Here is a 17,622-nt window from a genome sequence, read left to right on the forward strand (position 1 = left end):
TGATGAACTCGAACTCTTGTTGTATTTCCATTCTGTTTATGTTACTTTGACCTCAGAGCACAAAGCAAACAACTATCCACTATAATCCATACAACAGCCCCTATATAGCACCATTTTAATAAATTCCTCCCTCTTCATTCACAATGGCAGAGTTGTTGGTACCTTAATTACTAAAACAACCTGTGCATGGACAGAAGTTATCTCAGAGCAGGGAACATATTCAATTATCTGGAACTCAAATTTTCTATTTGAGCAGTTTATAGTCACTGAAGATAAAGGAGGCCCTTTTAACATTCAGAGCAGTCACGGGAGAGTTCCTACATAATCACAATTTAGGGAAGATAGCTTCCTAGATTTGGATTCAGAGTTTGGGTATCAATAGTCAGTTCCTTTTGGCCCTTAAACCATTCTTCTGGTCATACTTCAGGAAGTAATAATGTATAGGCCAACATGTCCTTAAAAATACTGCATGTAAAAGTTCAGCTGTTTCTCACTGTTTTCACCTTTGTGTTCTCAGTGATCAGTATAGTATCTGGCACTTAGTAAATATTCTTTAAATGAATTGTTTTAGTATCCCATGGAAATGCTTGCAATAAAGGTAGCAGTATGCTTTGCCTTTCCCCATTCCTCTTGAATTTTTTATGTTGCCCAATAAGCACTCATCGTTTGTTTTTTGCTGTCTTTATCTTCTCATTGAATGATATCTGCAGTGATTTAGAACTTTTTGAATAGGTGAATACAGTAATAATGCTTGGACAATTCACTTTTTGATGCTGCTGTAATTTTCAATCCAGAAATACCTCTTTTGCTTCCCCTTCATAAGGTGAGGACTTACCGTAGCCTATTAATGAAAATTCCCAGTACCATTCACTGAATGTCCTTTGTGAGTAAGGTACTCCTTTGCTCATTATGAAGAGATATAAACATGAATTGTACACAGAACTTGCTGCCACGGAATTGAAATCTGGTTGGGATATGCATATGTACTACATAACTATAGTATAGGTGGGATTGTGGTCTCTGCTGTAGTTGAGGTAAAGGCCTAATTTGGTTGTACTTCAGAGGAAGGAGTAATTAATTCTGATTGGCTGTCTATGGGTGAGTATTTGATGTAAGCATTCATGCATGAGATGGAAGTTGGAGTCTTAAACTATATATAGGAATTTGACAGGTGGTAAAGGTGCAAGGATTCAAGGAAGAATGACCAGCACAAGCTGCTTGGAGGTGGGAATGTATATGGACTGTTTGAAAAAATGGCAAGGAATCTATTATGTGGAATAATGTTGAATCTGTGAGAGTGATAGGAACTGAGTTAAAAGAAGAGCTTGGGACCACATTGTGAGGGGTCTTGTTTTTTGTTAAGTAATTCTGTCTTTCTTCTGCAGAAATAATCGTAGCTTTTTGAGTAGGCCACTGACAGTAAGATATTTGTTAAGTTTCAGAGAAAGAATGGAAGACATTAAATGTAGTCGAAATTGAAGATGATGAGGAAGGCTGGGGTCTGTGGGGCTTGGAAGGAGGGCTTGATACCAGAGGCCTGGGGTAGGTCCACTTCAAGGCCCGTGGGTTGTTAATCTGTCCAGGGTGGTGCAGCAGCGTCTTGGCTCCCAAGACAGGGCACGATGCAGTTTTGAGCCTTCTTTCCACCTAGATCATTTTGGAAGTCTGGAACATGCCTCCCTTTCTCACACCTGGGAAATAAATTATTTTAGCCTGAATTCTAGAAGAAAGCAAAAAGAGAAAAGGGTTGATTGATTGTTGAGTGAGTCAAGGATCTCTGCACATTTCTTTGACTCTCCTTTGTAGTTGGAATTTTGGTGGGATTTTGGTTTTCTGTCCTTTGTGGACTCTCGGTTCATCTCTTTGAAGTAGAACTCGCTATTGCCCTCCCTTTGAGACCCAGGTTAAATGTTTTGTAACATTTGTCACTCTGTATTGTAATTTTATACAGGCCATAGACCAGAAACTATTTGGGTCATCTTAATATCACAAAACACTCAGCATAATTTTTAGGATAATCATTTAATAAGTGCTTGCTGTATAAAGGAAATTTGTTTATGCTTTGCAGTCACACAGACCTTCCTACTCTCTGCACATGCAAGGCGTATTTCATCTTGCTGTGCCTGCTGCCTGGAAAGCTTTAGCTCCAGATCTGCATAGCCCCTGCCTGTCTGCCTCTGCTTTTTGTGTAGATGCCCTCTCATCATCAGCTAGGTGTTCTCTGACAACCCTGTTTAGAATACTGCCCTTCCCCAATCCCAGTTCTCAGCAGCCCTTAGCCTTTATTACCCTGTTATTTTTCTTTATAGCACCTGCTGTCATCTGATGTACAATTACTGTATTTTGCCATATAATTTGCAGTTTTCACCCAAATTTTTGAGGGAAAAATAAGGATGCGCATTATACATGGGGATAATGATCACATATCATGGGTATAATAATCGGTACAATAATCCCATGTGTGACGTGCACAAAAACGTGGGTGCCCATTACACACGGCAAAATATGGGTATCGATGATTGTCTTTTTGCTCCACGTAGAAAGGCATTCCTATGATAACATTTGTTTTGTTCCCTAATTTATCTGCAAGCATTTGGAACAATGATGGACACAGTAGGCACAATAAATATTTACTAAATGAATGAATGGTAAAAACCAGACTGAAAGAATAATAAACATTCATCTGCAGGTTTGTTTATAGGTTTATGCAAGGGATGGCATTAAAACTTTTATAATATTTATATCAAATTAGTATTGCTTACAGAAAAATGTAAACAAATTCTATTTTCTATAGATTGTGCTGTGAAATCTAATTATGGATTAGTATTTGTTTTAAAAATATTTGAATGCCAAGCATATCCTGCAAAAAAAAAAAACAAGAAACCAGTTTTATTATCCATGCCAGCTTAATTTTTAAGGCAGTGAAATGGAAGAGTGTTATTTCAGCAAGCAACTTATTTTCATTTGTGAGAATGGAATATTTTGAATATTCTAATTGATTTTTGAGGATGATTTTACGAAAAAAATGCTTCTTTCTGTATAGTGTATATTTGCCTTTAAAGCAGTTGAAAACTAGGAACAGGCTTGGAAAATATTTGTCGAGAAAGGTGGAGCTAGTAATTGATTTGATAAATGTTTGGAGGAGGGTCAGTCAACTCCAGTGTAAAAGGTAAATCTTGTGATATGCAAAACTTTAAAGAACTATTTTAAAACTCATTTTATAGGTATATTTAAAGTTTGCAAAGAGATTGTAGACTGTTTATCATAAGCTCAAGGTTCTCTTTTATACTGAAAATTTCCTTGGATATTTTTCCAGAAATCTTAAGTCTGTAATTTGGTAGTAAAAAAGTTGGTTATCAAATAAATATTATTGTATGTCTTTCAGTGTCATAAGAATTCCCTTTTGGAAACCCATAAAAGCCCATTTTTTTTCTCACCATACATTTTATCTGTATTTCCCATAAGGTCAGAGTACTGATGGTAGAGGTGATCTGCTCTGGGACGGAGAGTTGAGTCCATGAAGTGGTGATGAAGTGAAAAAATGCCACAGGGATCTTTCTGAAAATTAAGGTTCTTTTCATACCAGCTTAGTGAAAATTTTAAAATATGTTAAGGTATATATTGATAGGTGTATGCATTGTATCCCATTAAGCACAGGTGAAATGATACACTAGTCTGTAATTTTTGTGTTTACATATTTCACATTTTTATTAGTATTTTTATTTTTCCTGGAAGTGAATTCTTAATTACTAGTATGCTTTTCCTGTAGGTTGTTTTCTTTTTAGAGTTGTAAGTTAAGTTTTTCAGCATAGATGATTTTAAAAATGAAGTGGTTGCATTGGAAAACAATGCCAGAAATGATAGTTAGTTTTCATTACTTGAAAATGAAATGTGGTGTTTAAATTGTAAAAAGTACTAGAATCTGGAGGTTCCGTTTAAAACTATTTCACTACCAAGGCGAGTTGCTACTGGGTTAATATTTATTAATTATCCATTTACCATTATATGCATAATTATGCATATAAACACAGGAAAAAACTCAGTGGTTATGAGAGGAGACAGTCTTTTAAAATTTCAAGACTGTGTTTCTAGTAGTAGAATATCCAGTCATTCCATTTTCATTTTTTTAACATGTGTAACACATATGGATGATTATGCAATAACCTTTTTCTACTTTCTTAATATAGACACTTAGGAAATTAAGTGTGAAACTAGAAGTTCTTTTCAATTGTATTCACCTTAATTAAATATTTTCTCTTATTTCAAGAGCCGTAACTAATTATTTAAGGCCCAAATTAATTTTGACATTTCACTTGAACTTTGAAACTTTGAGTTTGCACTATGCTTGCCCATGTTCCTATTCAAAACTATAAGTACCAGAATGGTATCTTAGTTTCTGAAACACTTGGTCAAAGTACAGCTCCAGATCTCTTATATATAAACAAAGGTCTTGATCTGTTTGCAATTATATAATAATCCAAGTACATTTTTTAAAAGTAATTATTTTATTTTATGCTTTAGACAAGCTATTTACAAAATCAAATTATAGTGTTTGTGAATAGCTATAGCCCTATTAGTTTAACCCTTGCTGATTAGCTTTTTAATACATTTTTCATAGCAATAGTAGTTAGGATAAAAACTAGTAGTTAGAATTGAAAACTACGTGCAAGCTTGTGGCGGGGAGTAAGCCTTCAGTAATTGGCGTATTTCAACTAATTTGGCCTCCTTCCCTAAAGTTAAGGAAAATTTAGACATTCTTTTAATTACAAGTTGAAACATATTCAGTGATGATAACTTGAAGAATAAAATGAAGCACAACGAGAAAAAGAAATCACTCATGATTCTTCCATAAATGATTATATATACCTGTGTGCACATGTGCTGTCTCATGGTTATATGTTCATTTCATCATATGTTTTTATACATGCCTCTCCTGCATCTGTGCAATAGTGAAACATATCCCATGCCAATAAATACTCTTCATTATGATTTTTGATTATAATTATTTAGTCACAAGAGATCCTTTTTGTTGGATATTTTGATTTCAATTTTGGGCAAAGACTTCAATAAAGATTCTGACAATTTCCAGGGTTATTTATTAGAAGTGGTATTGTTGAATCAGAAGATACACAGAATGTAGTAGATAGCAGCTTCTTTTCAGGATCTGACATGGGTCCTTTTAAATTCACAAACTATTCTCTTCTACTTTGTAGATGGCTGAAATTTTATCACTTGTTGCTCCTGGGAGAGGTAACTGATTGCGCCTAGCAGGCATTTTCTCTGAACCATGTGAAGGAATTTATTTTTCATTTAGTTCTTGCAAGTAAAGTTTCAAAGTAACATGGGGCAAGGGACAAGTGGAATGAATGATGAAGGGAAACAAAGTATTCCTTTACAATTCTACTAAGATCAATTGAACAACTGTTATATAAAATCCAGGATTTTATGTACCTAGTTTTGGGAGTTTAGTTATAATCTCTCTCTACAATGATACAGGCTGTTTGTTAACTGTGAATGCTAATTAATCCAGTAGAGAGACTTCTGGTCCCAGATATGGTGCATATATATGCTGGATAGAGATGCAAGAGGGAATTAATGAACTCCTAAGCAACCTTACTCTGTTTGAACACTGTTTGCAAAGTGTGAAATTACTTCCTTAAGAGATGATGAGGATGCAAAGTGTGGTTTTGGGTAGGTTGCAAAGAATACCCTTTATTATAGGGTCTCTGCTTCATTAGACAAAATATTTTATCTTTGGACTGTTTCCTTGAAAAAAAAAACAGGTTGATAAAGAGATAATAGTGACAGACAAGGCTGCTAAATAGATAATAGTCATAGTGCTTGCTCCAACCAGAAAACTTTGAGCTACTGCTACTTATCTTTCATCCAGTGGGGACTTGTGTGTTGGATGATATGGGCAAGTCTGTGCTTCCTTTGCAGATACCATGGAGAATAATAGATCTTCTTGAAATTATATACTGTTCTCTTTGTATGCCCTTTCTTTACTCAACAGTCTTAATCCTAAATATCTACAGGATTTTAAAATCCCAGTCTATTATTATCAGACTTACTCTTTTTCTTATAATAGTGGGTAGCTAATAATATGCCCCTTGTGATATTTAAAAATAGTGACACAGCTCTCATTACCACATCTATTAGCCCCAGATTTACTTAGCACCAGTCTAAACTGGGCTTCTAGGCTTTTTAAAATTTATCATTATCATCCTCTAGAGTCTATCCAGCTTTTCTAGTTTTGGCTTCCTAAACTCTAAGCAAATTTCTTAAGACCATTGACAAATCAGAGCGTTCTCGAAAAATATGTGGCAATTGGAAAAGACCAGCTGGAAAAAATAAATAGAAGGAAACATACTTTTAACTAATCCTGCTCCTAATAATTTAGCATATTCATGTGGAACTTTGGAGATGAGAGAAGTGTCAGTAAATATTTTAATTGGTATACAGCTTTAAATGTGGTTTTATTGATTTGGGTCTTAACAGATTCTTACACTGCTTCATCTCATACTTCCTTACACCATGTAAAAGCTTTGTTACTGCAGGGTGACTTTCATTTATATAAAATGACTTTAAAAATATTACAGGTGTCTAACATTGATACTAAGCACATATATTTCTAGCCCTTTAATCCTGTATGGAAATTTCTCTTTCTTCTCCCAGATGTTTACTGATATATATTTTTTTGCTTCCTAAGCTGCTAGGATTTTGCATTGCTTTTAAGTGGATTTCCCCTCACTGATAAATAGATTCAGTTGTGAGATTATGTCCTTTCATTCTTCAATGACAGTGAATAAATCCAGAACTTTATACTGGGTGACATTTATTTTAACTCACAAAGGGAATGCCACTCATGTTTGCTTGGGTTGCTGTACTTCAAATAGGTCTGTTTGTGTGTTAGAGTAACCCTGCTATTTCTGTTTCAGAATTAATGGTAAAAGTGTGATATGTGCCTCCCACTTGGAGAGGTCAGCTTCTTGACAACTTTTTATTTAGTTAATATGGATTAAGTTCTTAAAAGATGTTAGTGAGACTCACTAGTGCCAGGATATTTAAGAACATTTGTCATTTTATTTTAAATTTATGTGATGTATATATTTATAATTAGCTTGCACAAACTAAGTTGGTGTTAACTCTTGGCAGAAGCCAATGTAGGGTAGCACAATTAATGCTTCTGTCCAATAAAAGACACCAGTCTAATGATTCAACCAGTTGAATTCTTCCAGGTGGTAGACTTGACCGTCAGCACGTTAAATATCCTTGTAGCGCCCAGTCAGTCAGAGAAGATAGTTGTCCATGGCATAAAACATGGCTCCTAAACCCCTCAGCAGGGCTGTTGGCAGAATGTTTTCCTTAGAATGAGTTGTGACCTTTCAAATATACTAAGATGCTAGGGTGTGAAGGATAGGGTTGTGACGTCAGGGGAGGGATGATTATGCAGGATTCTGGAAGTAATCACAAGAGATTAGAATAAAAGTTTTGATTGTTTTTTTTTTTTTTTTTTTTTTTTTTTTATTTCAATCATTGTTCAAGTACAGTTTTCTGCCCCCTACTCCCGTTTCAGCCCCTCCACCCAACCCTCCCCCCTTCCCCCCATTACCCCCCACCCTTAGTTTTTGTCCATGTGTCCTCCAAATTTGTTCCTGTAATCCCTACCCATTCCCCCCTGAAATTCCCTCTTCTCTCCCCTCTGGCCACTGTCAGACTATCCCCTATTTCAGTGTCTTTGGTTATATTTTGCTAGTTTTTTGTTTTGTTTTGTTTTGTTGTTTAGATTCCTGTTAAAGGTGATATCATGTGGTATTTGTCTTTCACTGCCTGGCTTGTTTCACTTAGCATAATGCTTTCCAGCTCCATCCATGCTGTTGCAAAGGGTATGAGCTCCTTCTTTCTTTCTGCTGTATAGAATTCCATTGTGTAAATGTACCATAGTTTTTTGATCCATTCATTTACTGATGGGCATCTAGGTTGCTTCCAGCACCTAGCTATTGTAAATTGTGCTGCTATGAACATCGGGGTGCAAAGGTTCTTTTGTATTGGTGTTTTAGTGTTCTTAGGATAGAGTCCCAGCAATGGAATTGCTGGGTCAAAAGGCAGATCCATTTTTAGTTTTCTGAGGAAGTTCCAAACTGCTTTCCATAATGGTTGTACCAGTCTGCAGTCCCACCAACAGTGCACTAGGGACCCCGTTTCTCCACATCCTCTCCAACACTTGTTATTTGTTGCTTTGTTTATGATGGCCATTCTGACTGGTGTGAAGTGGTATCTCATTGTGGTTTTAATTTGCATCTCTCTGATGGCTAGCGATATTGAACATCGCTTCATGTGTCTTTGGATTTTCTGTATGTCCTCCTTGGAGAATTGTCTGTTCAAGTCCTTTGCCCATTTTTTAATTGGGTTACTTGTCTTCTTAGAGTGGAGTCGTGTAAGTTCTTTATATATTTTGGAGATTAAACCCTTGTCTGAGGTAAAAGTTTTGATTGTTTACCACCCTAACTACATGGTATTCAGTTTTGTGTGACTTATACCACTGATGTTCTAGATTTAAAAACTATTAGGAATTATTATAATATATATGTATAATATGATATATATAATAAATTAAACATATATAATACATTTATCATCTTATAGTGACATTCATATTTCATATGCTTATAAATATATGCTGTGATATATCATTTACATAATAAGTTATTAAACATTAATATTTAATCCCAAAACTTCAAAGAGTAGAAAATAGAGGCACCTTTTACTTACATCATATCGTGTGCCTGCAGTGAAGAATAATGAGAAGATGTATGAATGAGGGGTCAGGAGATCCTCGCTCTCCCTTATTTTGTGATGCCAGCATTCTCCACTTCTTCCTCTATAAAAGAAAGGTGGTGGGATGACCACAGCAGCATTCCTCCCAGCCATGAGTTTGTGGTACACTCGGGCTTCTCTACTTAGGTGTCTGTCCAGATGTGTCAGGTCACCCGATGTCTCCCACTGAGCTGATCTGCAGCCCCTTTCAGAAAGGTGGAAGCCATGGAGAAATGCCATCTCTAGAGAGCAAATATATCGTTCATCTTGTCAAACATTTAGAAAATGAATAATTATTGGCAGAAAATATTTTAAAATGTCTTTTTTCTTCCTTGTTAAATAAAAGCCTAATTACTAACTGTGGAGTGGAATCTCCAGATTGATGGAGAGGGAACTGGCATCTCATTCTACTTCACTCTAGTATTAAACTCCAGTGATGACAGATCAAACACATTAAAAAACTGCAAGTGATTTTCAAAATTCATGGATGTCACAGATATCAAACTTGGGTTGGCCTAGGATTGAATTGCTTATGGTGTTTCAATTCTTTTATCATTGTTACTTCTATTGTATTAGTACATTAGGATAAACAGTAATCTACATAAAAATGTATTGTTTTTCTGATTTCTGTGAACAATAAGCTAAAGAATTATTATTTAAAAAGGAATACAAGGGGGTCCCAAGGAAAACCTGGAATTATCTTCTGGAGGGTGGACCCCTTGTAGTATAGGCTTTCCTCACTAGGTGTGTGTTCTAGAAGCCCATCTGTATCAGTGTACCAGCTGGTGTTGTTGTGAGAGGCTGCGTTGGCTTCAGTGAATTTTTTTTAAAAAGGCTCTTTGAACACATTTGCCCACGTCATGATGGGTGATTTACAAGCATACCTGCCCACACCACACTGAATATCCAGCAGTTTTTGACCAAAAACAGCACCCTTATTCCCCACCCTTCCGATTTACCTGATGTCTCCCTGAGCAATGGTTTTTTGTTTCCACCGATGAAAAAATTCCTCTAAGGAAAACATTTTGCTGACATGGAAAGGTGAAACAGAGAACGGCAGAAACACTAAAGGAATCAAAATCGACAGGCTTAAAAACTGTTTTGAGCAGTGGAAAAAGCATCTTGATAGGAGTATTGCATCAAATGGAGAGTACTTTTGCAGTGACTGAAATTTAAACATGTGAGAATAAATACACAACTTTTTATAAATAAATTCCATTTTTTTCGTTCCCCCCTCATATAATAAAAATATGTTTGGATATGCTGGCTGCTGATTTAGTTAGACTTCAGGAACAATAGGAAATTACTATGAACAAATATAGTGCTGTCTTGGGACCTGTGCTAAGTGAAAGCAATGCTATTTTCCCCCTGATTTGCAGTTCAGCTCTACAAAACTTAGTGACATTCATTATATGCCAGATCATGGAATAGCCCCGTGGAAAATAATATGGTCCCCATCCTCCAGATACTTGCAGTGTCATAGGCAATGGAAGGACATGGAAATAGAGTGAGGCAAGTATAATGATACTATTATACAGAGTAGAAAGGAAGCTGTGCTTAAGAGAAGTTCAGGGAGAGGCTTCGTAGAATTGATGATTCATGAGCAGAAATTTTAAGAAAAGTTCATTAGGTGAACACAAAGAGAAGGCTAACGGAAAAGAGATAAAGGTTTGAAGTCATAGAAGTGTAGCACAGCTGCGTGAGTGTGAGTGCTTGGTATTGCTGCAGTGAAGAGTCAGAGGAAGTGAGGGCAGAAGGATTGAAGTGGGAGAAGGGGGAGCAAAGCTGTAGTACAGAGAAAGGAAGGAAGGAGCCAGAAAAGGAAAGTGTTAACTGCATCATGTAGGACCTTGGGTTCTTATCTTTATGTGATATGGAGAGACATTGAAGATGTTTGAGCATGACACTTGAAGATCAGATTTGCATTTTGGAAGATTATTTGTGGCTGGCTTCTGGTGAATGGTGTGATGTAAACTGGACTGTATGGTAGTGTGGAGATGTAGTTAAAAGTGCAATGCAATTAGGGTAGTTCAGATGAATGAATGAGATGATTTTGTGGTATAAAATTTTCTGTGCATTCATACATATACAGCCACATTTCAAAATGTCAGCATATTGAAAATATTTTTAGTATTCAGTAGAACTAATTACTGCTACTTTTATAGTTTGAAGTTCTTTGTGAAATTAATAGTAATGGCAAATTGAAAGAGGGTTAGTATTTTGTCACTGAAATTAAACCAGTAAACTCACAAAAATGTTCATAGTTATAATTTTGCTATGTAACATAGAATGTAACTTTACAAAAATGTAAGGTAATAAATTATAATATATACACATCTAGTTGTGGAAATTATGTATATTGGAAAACAAGTGGATGGTGTCTTAGTGCAGGTACATGAAATTGCTTGTTGAATTTGCATTTGTTACTGACAGTCATTACCCAGACTTTGTATTAATTCAAGTCATGGAATCAGTGACTGATATTTTTAAGCAGAATGTTAAATTCCAAACTGAAAAGGAATGAAAATATTTGTTAGGGAAAATTAAATAGCCATATATGCAGATCAAATTGTAATTTTGAAAAGAGTGTGTAAATCATGTAACTGGAAAAGTACACTTTAAAATAGCACACTTGTTGAACACCTTCTGTTTGCTAAGTGTTGGGGATAGGCATTGCTTTGACTGAGCAAGGTGAAGTACAGTTTTATTAGTGAAGAGCATCACTGAGTTGTTGAGACTAATAATTTTGTGGGACAACATTATTAAGAAAAGCAATATGCCATATATGCATATCAGATTGTAATTTTGGAAAGAGCTTGCAAATAATGTAATTGGAAAAGTACATTTTAAAGTGGTTTTAAAGTGTCTCACAAAGAATATGGCTCTACAAGGGACAGAAAGGAAAGACTAAACAAATGGGACCTCATCAAAATTAAAAGCTTTTGCACAGCTAAAGAAAACAGTATCAAAATAAAAAGAGAACCAACTGTATGAGAAAACATATTTGCCAATGATACCTCAGACAAGGGTTTAATCTCCAAAATATATAAAGAACTTACATGACTCCACTCTAAGAAGACAAGTAACCCAATTAAAAAATGGGCAAAGGACTTGAACAGACACTTCTCCAAGGAGGACATACAGAAAATTCAAAGACACATGAAACGATGCTCAATATCGTTAGCCATCAGAGAGATGCAGATTAAAACCACAATGAGATACCACTTCACACCAGTCAGAATGGCCATCATAAACAAAGCAATAAACAACAAGTGTTGGAGAGGCTGTGGAGAAAGGGGGCGCCTAGTGCACTGTTGGTGGGACTGCAGACTGGTACAACCACTATGGAGAGCAGTTTGGAACTTCCTCAGAAAACTAAAAATGGATCTGCCTTTTGACCCGGCAATTCCATTGCTGGGACTATATCCTAAGAACACTGAAACACCAATACAAAAGAACTTTTGCACCCCGATGTTCATAGCAGCACAATTTACAATAGCTAGGTGCTGGAGGCAACCTAGATGCCCATCAGTAAATGAATGGATCAAAAAACTATGGTACATTTACACAATGGAATTCCATGCAGCAGAAAGAAAGAAGGAGCTCTTACCCTTTGCAACAGCATGGATGGAGCTGGAAAGCATTATGCTAAGCGAAACAAGCCAGGCAGTGAAAGACAAATACCACATGATATCACCTTTAACAGGAATCTAAACAACAAAACAAAAAAAAACTAGCAAAATATAACCAAAGACACTGAAATAGGGGATAGTCTGACAGTGACCAGAGGGGAGAGAAGAGGGAATTTCAGGGGGGAATGGGTAGGGTTTACAGGAACAAATTTGGAGGACACATGGACAAAAACTAGGGGTGGGGGGTAATGGGGGGGAAGGGGGGAGGGTTGGGTGGGTGGGCTGGAATGGGAGTAGGTGGGAGAAAACTGTACTTGAACAATGATTAAAATAAAAAAAATTAAAAAATAGAATTATCTAATATTTAAAATTAAAAAAAAAAAGAATATGGCTCTAAGTCTTCTTACTAAATTTTACATAAATCCCTAGTTCTTAGTTACCACAGCAGGAAACAAATGTCAGAGTTGAAGAAATATGAACATCCGTGATATTGTGGGGGAATAAAATATTAGCTACATCTTTTTCATTATGAACCCAATTTTTTAATGTTGCTGTTTCAGTACACATAGTAGTATACAAGTTATCATACACCTTAGGTTGTACGTCCTGTAATCAAATAGTAATATAAAGGTAAGTTTGCATGATACCTTTTCTTCAATTCAAACTAGTGCTCAGGAATCTGATTCATTCCTTACTATTAGCCAAACTTTAATTATGTAGAGTACTATCAGTGCCTATAGTTTTTGGATTGCAAGGATATTACTCTGCATTTGAAGCCAGATTATATTTCAGTCTTCAGAAGTTATATCGAGGTTTCAGGAATTAGGATGAATTTGCTGTGCCTGATTTTTAGAAGTTTTTAAAAAATAACTTTGTCATAGCATTTATCTTTATCTTTCCCCCCATATAATAATTAAATGTAGTGTAATACTTTGAGGAAACTTTTTTTTAGGTAAATGTATTTTTACTACATATTCATCTTTCATAGGTTCTGTTAGGGGAATCAGTGGTGACATATTTCAAAACAAAAGTCTTTTCATGCTTATTTTTTACTATTTAATGAGATTTCAGGTATATTTTAACAACTGGGGTTTCCCTGATGAATCATTGAAGTAAGTGAGTGGGCTGGAAGGTAACACTAACTTTTCTCAGTACTGCCCTATTTTATTCTACTGGGTTATTAGCTGCTTTTTTAAAATAGAACCTGGTGTGTTGGAGTTGGTGGGTGGAGGTGCAGAAGGAAAGGGGTCAGTGAGAAAATACCAGGTAAACCTCTGATGACCTATTGGGAAATCCTACTCAAATTTTACTTTCCCCAGCTTAAAGCATTTAGTGTTTAAGCTCACTGTTTTTTTTTTTTTTTTTTTGCTCTGCCAAGCTTAATTTTCCAAATGTTGTATATAGGCAAATTGAAAAAATATTTTTAGCCATTGATAGAAATTTAAGGTATCAAACCATGATTATATTAACCTGTGGAATCAATTTCTCATGTGTGTGGGATTAAAACTGTTAAAACCATCATCACTGAAACTATACCTTCCTACAACCAATAGCAGTAAGGTGTCTGTGGAATATATTAATACAACGATTCCTCTGATTTAAAAATTTTACTTGGTATCTGGTTGGAAATTTTTTAAATATTATAGGTAACAGAATTGACATCATATGTGAGAGCTAACTGCAGGTTTCTAGTGTGATTTAGGATCAGTTTTTAAAAGTCCACATGATTTATTTGTACTTAGCACATCTTTTTCAATAAATCATTGACATATTGCAATTTTCCTTTACCTATACTGTTAAAAAAAAATACTCAACTACCACAGCAGTTGTAACTACTAAAGGAGGTAGACAAAAAAATGTAGTTCACCTTGAAAATGATCATGGCTCAGGGAATAAAGAAATTAGGTCAAGCTGAAAATAAATGCAGGTACAATGACAAAAAGATTTAATAAAACTTTTAAAATATTCCTAGCATTGGTTTCAGGCCACTTTTGTTCAAAGCAGTCTTATCAATACATTTTCAGTTTTTATTTGAGATGATTTTAATGGTACTTGTTCATTTTGGTCAAAATGTTTGTATGAAATGCTATTGTGATTTTTCACTTCCCATCCCCTTTTAATTATAAATACAGACTGTTTGGAAAGGTAGATAATTCTTAGTTCATTTTGACCTCTGGTGGTTTTAAATAGAATTTGAAGTTATTTAAAATTTCTATGTTATAGCTGTCACTTTGACTCATTTTATATTGCAAATTTAATGTGTAGCGTTTAACCATGTATCATTAAATCATAGTATTGATAATGATTTAAATTTCCATAAAACTTTAATAGTATAGTAGATTCTCATTCATTGGTTTCACTGAAGAATAAAATATGGTGAAGAAATGAGTTTTTTTTTTTAAAGAAAACTGAAGCTTACTTGTTTAAGCCGAGAAACATAATAGTTGCTAAAATTTTTCTGAAACATTTTATGTGCTCTTTTAGGGAGCAAGAATGGATTCGCCATTTACTCTTTTCTTAATGTCATAAAATATCATTATATTGTCATTCAGAAAGGATCCGTATTTGTTTCCCAATGTAAGTTTTTTTCTTTTGCCTGTTTCTTGCTTTCAAATGCCACACCCTTATTTGGATAGACTTACACAATTCAAATGCTTCAGGCTTTAATATCTGTGATTGTATATGTGCTGACGGTTTAATAGATTTATTCACGCTGTGACCTATGTAAGACATTAATCTGCATGCAGGCTCATCCACCATCTTTGACAAACACTTAGTCACTGCCGTAAAGGAGACTCTGCTTGCTTTGGAGTAAGTACTCTCAGTGTTGATTGAGGCCCTGCTCCTGCTGCTCCCAAGGACTTACTCTAGTAACCATTGCTAGTGGTGCAAAAATGTCTGATTCACCTGACTTGCCTGTGAGCATCTGTGTTGTCAGAATGACCAATTGCAGTTTTCTGAGAGTATTGCTAAAATGGGCAAATAATGTACTCCCTTTATCCTCTATCAAATTCTAGCATAACAGCAAAAAATCCTATTTTAACAAAGTTTTTTTTAGCCTCATGCTTGTTTGAAGCAGTATTTTCTAAAACAAAATGAAGCACAGCTTTAGTATTTGAACTGTTCGTTAACATGCTGTAATGACATTTGGTTTGAATCTTACGTTTAAAAATCAGCTTTTTGCTTGTACCTGATGGGGATCATCTCTCTTCCAGGTGTGCTTTAAGAAGAAGACCATAGAAAAGAAGAACACATTTTCTTCTTGCCACAAAAACTGCAGTAGAAAAGTAAGTGGGGGAACTGCCAGGATAGGGCTGTCTCCACAAAACAAGCAGGACAAATTTCCATGAATCAAAGCCACTAAGTATAGTTTTCAGAGGTGGTAGGACATAGTTACTTTCCTTAGAAAAATACCCAAAATGCAGACACACCCATTGGCCACTAGCAAAATGCTCCAGTAAACGCTAGTTCAAACCTGTACATTTCACTCTTCTTACTGAGCTATTAAAGGGGTGGAAATCTCCTATAGCTATATCTTTTTTCCCCTTCTCTATTTTTCAGCCTCCCACATGCTTGGTGTTAGTTCTGCTTGCTGATTGTCTTGAATCTACAGCAGCACCTACACATACTGCCTCCACAGTTTGCAGATAACTCATGATTCAGACTCATAGAAACATCTGTAACTATATGGCATAATATGTGCTCTAGATTAATCATGGAAAGGGGCAAAATAATGAAGAATCAGAAAGCTTTTTTCTCTTCCACTAATATTGATGTTGCTTTCTTTGAGGTTATATGAGTGAAATATTCTTTAGAGTGGTTTATATCACATTCTATCACTTGAGGAAATATCTTGGGACATTTTTACTAGAGTCTTTTAGAGGCCTTTAAGAATATATGGTGCATATATACCTTAGCGTGGTTAGGTCAGAGGAAATAATGCAAGATAATAGATATCTGTGTTGTGATCTAGTAAGCAAATTAATGTTAAACTGTTTTTATTCTTCCTTTAAACCTTTGATATAATTTTCAGAATTGCCTTTTATTGTTCTCTCTAGTTACTTTCTAGAAGTTTTCATCATTTGAGGGAATAATGGCTACAATTTTGTTAAATGTGGAAGTATTTTTTAACTTACTGAACGCTGTGTTAAGAGTTGAAGTTTCCAACTAGCCTGAAAAAAATTAAGCCTCCGCATAGCTAAGCCTCTGCATAGCTTCCTTCTTAGCCACAAAACCTGTGGGGCTTTTAAAATTATATTTGAAGTGAAAGCTGCTGATGAGGAATGGGTGACCCCCACTGCATTCGAAATGCTTGTGTATGTCTTTCCCACTTGTCCTTGATGGATAGGAAGGAGGTCATGACTGAAAATGAATGGAGGATTTGAAGGTATTCATTCTCCTTAAGTAGGACACTTTATGCTTGTAATGGGAGGGACAAAATACTTATTACTGATTGTAGACTACTAGGCTTCAGTTTCATCTTCACAACCAGCTCTGTGGTTAGTATTGTTGTCTTCACTTTAGAGAAGGTGATAGTGAGTCCTACCAAGTTAGGTAGCTTGACCAAGGTCATACAGCCAGGAAGTGACAGAGCTGAGCTTTGAATTTGTATTTCCCTGATCCCAGGGTCGATGCCTTTTCCACCTGAAGAATACTGTTTCTTATTTTGTAGATAATTGAAATATGTGTTTGTGTATTTTTCCCAAAAAAATGCTTACTAAGAGATTCAGAGATCAGAAAGTAAGCTTTTATTCACTTCTGACATTTTTTTGAAAACCATTTGAGACCTTTTGCTTTGAAATGCAGTTTAGGCATTGCTTTGAGCAAGGTGAAGTACAGTTTTATAGTGAAGAGCATCATTGAGTTGTTGAGACTAATAATTTTGTGGAAAAACATTATTAAGAAAGCAATATGACATTTAATGAGTGGTATTTACTTCTGTAATAAAGGAAAATTCAAACATCTGGAATATTTTTTAAACAATGTAGTGTTTATGTTTCTTCCTTACTTCTAACAGGAAGTAACATATAATTTAAAATGTACATAAAAGTTTTTATATTCATGCATACATTTTTATTTCACTAGCACATTAACAAAAGTCATATTATTCAAATAAAAATTTTCTTGATAGCCAGTTCTCTGCGATGAAGATTTACCATGTTTTTCATAATAA

General features: G+C 35.3%; 1 protein-coding gene across 16 annotated transcripts in view; it reads left to right on the forward strand.

Moving 5' to 3' along the window:
- GTDC1 (glycosyltransferase like domain containing 1) overlaps nt 1-17,622 on the forward strand; it is a 388,750-nt gene that overhangs the window by 120,236 nt on the left and 250,892 nt on the right. For 14 of the 16 annotated variants that reach the window (XM_036023527.1, XM_036023526.1, XM_036023525.1 and 11 more), the window contains one exon: nt 15,665-15,736. The gene's annotated coding sequence lies outside the window, so the exon portion shown is untranslated. Of the gene's footprint in view, nt 1-13,343; nt 15,027-15,664; nt 15,737-15,766; nt 16,837-17,622 lie in introns of those variants that run through there. The other 2 variants (XM_036023535.1, XM_028510179.2) reach the window with 2 other exon arrangements.

Source organism: Phyllostomus discolor, chromosome 4 (assembly GCF_004126475.2).
Source record: "Phyllostomus discolor isolate MPI-MPIP mPhyDis1 chromosome 4, mPhyDis1.pri.v3, whole genome shotgun sequence".
Lineage (NCBI taxonomy): Eukaryota > Metazoa > Chordata > Mammalia > Chiroptera > Phyllostomidae > Phyllostomus > Phyllostomus discolor.